This window comes from Apteryx rowi, unplaced genomic scaffold (genome assembly GCF_003343035.1).
Source record: "Apteryx rowi isolate R43461 unplaced genomic scaffold, aptRow1 scaffold_327, whole genome shotgun sequence".
NCBI lineage: Eukaryota > Metazoa > Chordata > Aves > Apterygiformes > Apterygidae > Apteryx > Apteryx rowi.
This window is the reverse complement of record NW_020449719.1, coordinates 48,845-58,801: the sequence shown is the minus strand read 5'-3', so window position 1 is coordinate 58,801 and position 9,957 is coordinate 48,845.

Below are 9,957 nucleotides of genomic sequence, written 5' to 3'. Positions count from 1 at the left end.
AAAATGAATACCTCCCTGAAAATGACTCAAATAATTTCTTTGCATCTAGAAGCTATGTACAGTATGCTGGGGCACTGAGACCTTATAAATTAAGTTTTACAAAATAAATCAACCAACAAACCAAGAGGAATCTTCTCCTAAAAAACTATTTCAATCTGGAACTCTAACTACAAATGGATTTATTTTGGTTAAGGGTTAATAAGACCACTGACAATTCACAAGTGGGACAAAGTATTCCTCAAAGGGAGGCTTTGTTTATATTCATAAGACTGTATCATCAGATATTCCTGAGAGACTACAGAAAGATGCATTACGTATCTAGAATTTACTTCAGGTGCCATTACCTTCCCAGATTCACTCATACTATACCATACAAAAAATAGTGTAATATTCTCCAAGGAAAGGTGATGAAATCACTGTTGCTTGGCACAAGAGTGGACATATTAATGTTCTCCACATAACAAGCTATTATGTGAGAAAGAGGAAATAAGTCTAAAGCATCCAAATAAAATATATAATACGGAACTGAACGACTGTGCTAACACATTTCAAAATCCCACTCTCAGAATTCCATTCTCAAATAGCAACCAAACAGCAAAACATTTCAGAAGAAAATCTCCAAAGGACCCTGAGGAAGTTCATTACTGATAAAATTAAAGAGTGAAAACATTTTAAGTATTAATAAATGTTGCTAAGGATATGCCATCTTAACGTTACAGTTTTATGTTTAGTGTAAACACTTTAACACTGCAGCTGAAAAAGAGAGTGGTTTAAAATTTGTCATGCTATTCAGGTTTGTACAGTTTCTTTTCTACATTGCAAAAACATAAATCTAAACTCATTTAAAATTCCAGTGTGTTTTATAACTTCAGTGTTGCCTGTGTGACTAAAACAACTAGAATGTATAGATTCTGTTAAAAAAAAAGAAAAGTAGTTTCTTAAAAAAAAAAAAAAAAAAGCTAACAAGCTTCCACAGTTAGAAGCCAACTGCCCAGGTTGGCTTTACACATACACTTTTTTTTTTTTAAACTGGGACCCAATCTCTCTCCACTGGATTTTATCTTCAATATTATACATTTGAACACCATACAAACCAACAAATAAGCTTTTAAATAGAAGGTGTACATGATGATAATCATTTAAAAGGACAAAGATAATCCAAGATGAGGATATTTGAGGATTTATGAAAGAATACACCCAAACCACCAAAACTCAATTCCTTTCATGAAACGAGCCTGACCTTGGACATGACTTTCAAGAAACAAACTGTACAAGAAGACAGAAATCAAGAGGTGAACAGGTCACTCTAGTCAATACTAAAATAWGTTTCAGAGGCTGTTGCATAACGATACGATTAATTTTACAACAGYAAGGACAAACTTTTTGGCTTACATCAGACCATGTTTTTGGTCCATATATTGTTTCTATACAGTTTTTCTTTTTGTTTAGCATAAAATCATTTAAGGTACAATACTTATTTTAACACTGTTAAGCATTAGATACACTACACAATTCCACATATCTGGAACCAAAGGTGGGAAAATGTCACAAACAGACAAGAACATAGGTGTACTCTCCCAACCATAAATGTTTCCCCAAACAAAAGTGAGAAATCAATGTATAAAGGTAGGAAAAATCTCTCATCGAATTACTATTAGTTGCTCTTAAAAAAAAAAAAAACTTTAAAGAACAAAAATAATATTTATATATAATGAAGAATTTATGAGATTTGAAATTATTCATGAGAGTCACAGTATGAAATTAAGAATTCTCCAGATAATCACATAAAGGGTGAAGAGAAGAATAAAGTTCAAAATTAAACACCAACCAAGAGAATGAATAAATTTGACCAGCATCAGAGACAAAAATTCATCTTCCAAAGGAAGGAAAGCAGAAGAACCTACTACACTGGACACACACCTGCAAGTACCCTGACACATAGCTCTCCATCAAATCTGAAAGCACTTCTGAGCTCTGCCCCATAGATTAGATTTAGTCTCTAAAGGCATTCAGAAGAAAACATCATGCAACTGCATTCACATTTACCAATTTATGCTGCATGTATTAAATCTCATCCTTACATTTTTTCAATAATACATAACGAGTTTTGACAATCCAGCTCATGTTGCAGAATCTCAGCCTCACGACTGGATTCACCCACTCATCTGATGGGGCCTAAGCAGGCAGTAGTGCAGTGGTGAATCTTGTGTGTGGACACAAGAAAAGTCAACTGAGGTGTTTAAAAACTGCATTTCATGACAACTGTTCAGGTAAGTACACTGACTCAATATATAGGGACAACTCTCTGTCCCAAGTGCGGTGGGGAGGTAAGGGAGGGAGAGAGGAAAGCACATCTTTTAGCTATGACAGTCAAAAGTGTCTGGGGTTTCCCAAATATGTACAGCGCTTGGCCTTGAGATCTACAACTCACCAGTCCATGCGTTACCTAACTACATCCTTTCCCACAAATCTCCACCCTAGACACAGAAGTTTAACTTTTACATGTAGAATATTTATAATATTGCACGGAAACCACATTTCAGCATTAAAGACCAACCAATTTTTCCCAGAATTTAACTCCTAATGCTCTATATGGTCAAAAAAAAAGTCAAGTACATTATCTAACAGTAACAGTAGTGAAAACTATTACAGATCTTAGTAATAGAAACAGAGTTTCTACCTCAGCATATCAGTTATATTTGTATGCCAGTCAGCGTTATAAAGCCCTTTTTATATCCCAGTGCTCTCACTTTCCAGTCACTAGAAGCAGTTAGATTTATTAATACTCAAATCTTAAAAAATTTCTTTTAGATTTTTGGTTATTTCACACTGCTATTCTATGAATACCACTAAGTTTGACAGCTTAACAGTTTTGCCGATGTAGAGCAAAACATTCCATACGTTGTTTCACCAAAGCTAAAAAAAAAAGTCCTCTCTGATACATGCCATATATCAAATTTCTTAGAAACATTTAAATATATCCATATGCATACACACACACACACATTATATATATATAAAATAAAATACACACATACACACACACACAGAGTGAGTATGTGAGTGTGTAAATACACACCCATATGTTACCACAGGTTAATCTATTTTACTGTTCACTGCCATGGCTGCTTCTCACTTTTGCCCTTTCCAGTTCTCTTCCCCCATAAAATGTCAGAATGAATTATCTGTACCTGGTTTGATATATTTAAAAACAGGAGCACAGGGCACAGTAAAGAGAGCAGTGAATAGCAAATTCAACAYCACATTGATGGGATAGATTAATTTACAGCTTGAATTCATGAGCTGTAGTTCACATGGCACAGAGTATCCGACATGCCCTTGTGGACTCTTGAGTTTCTCAAAAATTGTAGCATTATTGCTTACTAAGAGGTTTGCTCACTATCAAGAGTTGATGCAACACACATCTCAACAGAAATGTATTTTAAATTATTCATGTTAAAGAATAAGCATTTTAATATAATTTGTAATTCAGGAATTATGGTACACAAGCACATATGTGCTAAAATTAGAAGGTAGGGCCAGATATAAGGGTCAGAAGTGAACGCAAAACCTATCTATCTGGACAGGGTCCTTGGCTCAAATATAACCCAAATCAGTTGTGACTGAAAGCTACTGGTCTATTCATCATCACTTAACACTTCTTACAGAAACTGAAGCATCTTAAGTTTTCTATAGCAAGGAAAAACGGCATACCTCTGCTGTGAAAAAAGATGAATTATGCCGAACATGAAGCATTATTTGGCATACTAGGTATTTACAATTCTATGAAGTGAACTGGAGTTTGTTTCAGAATGCTTGAACATTTCCTAGGAATAAATCAACAGTCTCAGAAGACAGGACAGAGACTGATGAAATTGTTTCACCTATAAGAGATCCTTCTACATCACTGATGGAAGAGGATACGAGTGTTGCACTATCCAATATATACCTCCTCAGGAGATACCAGAAAAAGTGATTAATACAAATAAGAGAAAGTTAAATACTATCGTTAACTTGTATACTGGTAAATCCTTTTAAGTACCATCAATGTTTAAGGAGTCCCTATGCAACAATTTTCTCTGTACTGTCCTTTTTAGTCATATACTGAGTTTCTCAATCTTCAAAATGAAATTTGTATACGATTTGCAAAACCCTTGGAAGAAATAACTGTACTTAGAAATAACTGAACTTTATTGCAATTTATAGGAAAGTTTGCAAAAAAAGAGGATTCATCTTGATTATAAAAAAAAGCAACTATGCTACAGAAGGATCTCTGAAGCAAAGCAATCAAACGGTATTTTTTTTTCCTTCTCTCTGCTCTCACCCTTGCCCCTCCCCCCCCCAAAGTGTCCTAGCATTTCCAGGTATTTTGTATTACTGCAATCATTATCTAATTTGCCTATTTCAAGAATCATATTTCAGAGAATCAAGGGAGGCCAAGCAACAGAGTTGTATTTGTTCCCAAACAAAATCTCTCTTTAACATCTCCACCAGAAATGAAAACCAATTAGGTTCTATCCAACAGTTATAAGAAGGAGCATTTTTCCTCCTACAAACACTTTAAATGCCAAAATACATGAAGATTAGAAAGAGATTTATCAACATATTTCATTACAGGAGATAAACTGGCAGTATTCTATGCAGGAATGCCCAGCTTTTGGATATCAATGAACCCATAGCTGGTGTATTTCCAGATGAAGCATTAATGTAAAATTGCTGACATCTCACATTCTGTACTAACTATCAACTAGTACAAGTTCAGATATTCCTACCAAATCAAGCACTTGTAAAATCTATTTCTTCACGTCCTCATTTAGAATACCCAGTTGTGTGCCTAGCCAGACTTCCATTTTCTTCTGTTCTGTTCTACTTATTTTGCTCTGAAAAGAAACAATACTGAGGCAACAGAAACCTACCTGAACAAAAGGGAAGAGGGCCTCAAAACAGCATAAGCCCCTTTACCTTACTCTGTTGTTTCAACATCCAGCAAGTTTAACTTTGATTTCTTGAGGTAAATGCTACTCCACTAGATTTGCACTGTCTTACTTTTAAAGGGGGAACTCAAACATTCTGGATAAAAGATAATGTCTCACCTACACATTCATCTCTATTACTGTCTGCCAGTCTTCTCTGACTGTTCACCCAGTTTGGTCGCCCATATTTCACTAAGTAGCCTCTTTATTAAGAGGCTATATAAAATACAAATAACAACTATGCAAAAAAGTCAATAAAAATTAAACAATATCTAAAATTAATATGGAGGTGTGAGTCCTCATCTCCAAATACATTATTTCAAAGCATGTCACTTATAATTAAACTTTTAAGATCGAGATTAAAAGGGAGATAAAATTATTTATATTTCAGACTTTTATTACCAAGGTACACATCCTAGACAATTCTTAAAAGCAATAGGAAACAAAAAATATAGTTCAAATTCATTTAAACTGAGAACTATGCAACCAATTCCTGCTTTAGTTTTAAGTTAGGGAGGTTTACCTGAAGAACTGTCAGAAAAAAAAATTAAGATTGTTAAGGGACTAGACTGTTTTCCAGGTATCTCATTTCATAATTTTGCTTCTCTACTTAATATTGCCATATTCAACAAGCTCTTCTCAGCAGATAAAGAATTCACCGAAAAGGGACATTTTCTGCAGAATAGTATAATTCATACATATTTCATGTTAAAAGAATATTAAAAAAAAAACTTGCTAAACAAGATTGAGCCTGTTTCTCAATCCTCCCCTGATGTCAGTCAGGCTGCACATTTACGGAATTACATTCAAGTTACTTGGATATCCTATTCTCAATTTCTGTTTGAAAAATTATGTCCTTCTGGAATATATTATACATTCCAAAATACCTTTTAGATTTCAGAGTTCAAATATACCGTTATACCACAGAATGCACATGACCCACTCAAATTGTCCTATCACTGATTTCCAGAATCACAAGCCTCACAAGCCAGAAATGCTACATCAAATTACATTCTGCTAACCCACAACTGACAATGCAGTGGGAGCACTGAAAGTTTAGGCCTACCTGACTTCAAAACAAACAACATAAAGAAGTCAAATATCTTCCTCTCCATCAAAATACTCTTTTGGTTTACTGTAAACACCAAGTGTTGCAGATAACAAGAGATGAGATAATTCTAGAAACTCTCTTCACTTACACATTTAGAACAAARGACATATTATATTTTATATACAAAGGAACAACAATGCATCACACAAATTCCCAGAAAAAAGTATAAATACTTAGTTGCAAAATGTTATTCACTTACAGGAGAAAAACCCTTCTCATTTCAGTTTTCAAAGACAAACATAAGTTTAAAGAAAAAAGAAACAGTTAAATAATGTCTGCTAACACATAAAACTGTGATAGGGACAGCTTTCACAGGCTTAAATTTCAAACATCACAAGTGGCTGTTCCCCAATTTGTCATCTACTTTTCAACTTACAAAGCAGCTGACACCCAAAAATATATTTAAAAAATATATATTTTTTCAGAGGAAATACAGTTCCATTTCATTTATAGTATTTTGCATTAACTTCAGTGTTAGACAACCCTCAGATTATTTCCTCAGTTACTTTTTTTTCCAATGGCTCTGTCTTGTGGGACATACTGTCCTTCACACAGCTTCTTCCTGGCTGCATTTTCTAGGAGGAAAACTACAAAAATAACTTTTAGCAAGGAAAAATTTCCATAACGAGGTCCAAGGAATCACTTCTACTCACTGTGAAATTACTAATAGGGAGCTTTTAAACAGAATCATTTCAAATAAATTGCAACACTCAAGCTATCAGAAATACCTCTTTTTTTTTATTGATTATATCTCAAATTATATTATTTCAAAAGATATTACTGAATGGGCAATATCTACATAGATGGTCACTAATGTGAACTTTCTAAGTGAACTAAATTAGGCTGGTCTATAAAAAAGGAAGAGGAACAATGCTGTTAATACAACTTCCATATCCACCACCTCACAGAATCACAGAATGGTTGAGGTTGGAAGGGACCTCAGGAGATCATCTAGTCCAACCCCCCTGCTCAAGCAGGGTCACCTAGAGCACGTTGCACAGGATCGCGTCCAGGCGGGTTTTGAATATCTCCAGAGAAGGAGACTCCACAACCTTTCTGGTCAACCTGTTCCAGTGCTCTGTCACCCTTGAACCTCAGACTGTGACAAGTGGGTTGCTTAAACAGAGATATATAGTGCAGAAGTCTTCACAGGCCTTCAAAAGTCACAAGAATCTGGGACATCTTAGTGGTATCAGATCACATATTCAGCATACTGAAATGCAGCCTGAAACATTTTGATGAAAGAGGCAACAAGAATTCCAGTGTAGCAATTGACTGACCAGCAGCTGTCCTCATTGTTGGTTAGCTCTCCATGGACAGAGATGCAAAGTTACCCACTAATCTTCCTGGAAACAAACCAAATTTTTAAAATGCATACTCTAAAATCATTTTCAGCAGGCCATACAGTATTAAAACCATACAGACTATCACCTTCTGCACCCAAAGAGATGCAAGAAGCCTGTACCAAGCTGGGGAGAAGCCTGAGACCAGATATGTCATCATTCTGGGGTAGGTGGCCAGAGCAGTCTGCTATTATAGTATCACAAGTTTTACATAAATACAATCAGCATCCACGCCTTTTATTTTTATATTTAACATCCACATAGCTATTACAGTGCATCCTAACTAGTGCATCAGCAAAGTAAAGATCTTCTACCAGCTTAGCCTGTTTTTGAAGAGYCCATGAAGGGAAAGCTTTCATAACATCCACCTAAACAATTTTGGAGCATTTAATTTACTGACTAGAGCACTAACCGAGAGGCGTAAAAAGTAATACTAATAGACATTTTGCTTTAATCCAGGGAGCTCCCTATACCTCCACAATAACATCAGTGTCATTACTGTAAGCATTTCAGGTTGTTTGAAGTCCCCACATTCCCCAGTACAAACGGAACAACATTCAAGCAAATGCCAAAAATGCTGCGCAAGAAGCTTTGTTTTAATGAAGAACCATTCCAAAACTCAAGTACTGCATAGAGGACACCCTAAAAATGCACAATGCACTTTTTTTTTTTTTTTTAATGTCACAAACCATTACCTCCCTTGTAAGAATCACATAAAAGACAAGAGGGGGAAAAAAACATGTTAGCAGCAGATGTTTTCCTCTTGTATTAGAGGATATAAATAACTAAATAGTCACATTTTCCCAGTAAAACAATACATTACATTGACAGCTTTAGTCCTTTTTAATATATGCTTAAGACAATGCCAGGTACATGCAAGACCTAAGTCATGGGTTATACYTGTTAATAACAGTTTAAATTAAATAGTTCTTCTGACTTGAGCAACCTTTCCTCAGTAGTCCAATAAATGCAAAATACAAGTCATTACATCTCTTGAATTCTTTCTAGTTGCACAGTGGAATCAAGTAAACATATGCTAGGTATGTGTCCTGTCATGAAAAATTAGCTCAGAAATAATCCTCTACAGGAGTCAGATGTAWCCTAATTAAAAATAAACAAAAAAGCTAGTTTTGTTACATGCTGCAGATTTTGTATTAATAGTTTGTAGAAATAAAGAACTGCTGCCTTTAGGCAGCCAACTAAGAAGTCCCATGCTCTGACTGATATAAAGTGAGCAGACTTTTCCATATTTTAATTCTCCTTCTACTTTAAGTTGCAGAATTTGTTCTATAAGTTCTATAAATAATTCTTTACATTCTTATAGAGAAAGCTGTAGTTCATCTTCAAACAGAATATCCAGAAAAGAAAGAAGAGCGAAGAAGATTTCACATAAAAGCTAGCCTGTTTGGAAGCCTTAACCTGTTGGCATATAAGCRCTAGAAAATATATTGTGAAAAGTAGACTGGTTATCTGGTTTTATTTTTTTAATTTTAAGCAGACGATCTGCAAAAAAGAAGAGTATTAAAATTGCTTAATGAGAACAGTGCATGTCAAATTGATCTAGTTTTTTTTATTATTTTGCAATACTAAGAAAGTTAAGGGGTACAAAGAAAAACTTAAGGAATGACTCCAATGACCAGACCAAAAATTAACCTGACAGCCAAGGATAACATTCCATTGCCATTGGTATTATATAGAAACATGTTATGTCACCAAGTTTAGTCACATGGAAACAATGCTTTTTTTAAATTAATTTTAATGTATTTCAGTTATAAATAAATAACTAAACTCACATGCTAGCAACTTCTCTGAGATGAAGTGTATCAAAGCAGACCAACTGATTCCTTGGAGAAGAAATTACAACTCATTTGCACAAAAGTTACTGTCAATCACTTAATGGACCAGCTATCAACTGCTCTGGGTTGGGACTGGAGTGAAGAAGTGGAAAGTTCTCACAGAACAAATGCCATAGATCACTGCAATTTAAGGCTGGATGGGGTAGCTGTCAAAATTCACCAAGTATAAGGAACAATTTTGAAGTGCATACATTTGAAGAGCACTCTACACTGCAAACAAACTCTTGCAAACATTCTCAAATTACCTTTAAGATGGGGAGAGATATTAACGCATCCTTCAGCATGAGCATTACCCACAAGCTCACACAAGCTTATTTTACCAATAAMAAAAGCGCAGACACTCTAGCCATACAACTGCTGCCCAAACTGGACAGTTTAAACTTTGTTTCGGTATGTCTAGAGAGGACAGCTGTAATTGCCTACATGGCAGATACATCCAGAAGAGCATATTCGGTCTACTTCTAAAACGTTTGGACTTACAGCTTCCGCACTTTTTTTCCTGCTTCAGTTATCTTTCAGCCTTTCAGTGAAAAAGCTTAAGTATTTACACAGATGCAGTTAAATTGCTTAAACTGAATTGCAAAAACACCAAATTCAGAGTTCACTAAGATTGTGGCCCTTAAACTGGGGGGGGGGGGAGGAGCTCAAGTTAATCCTAATTAGGAATACCTTAA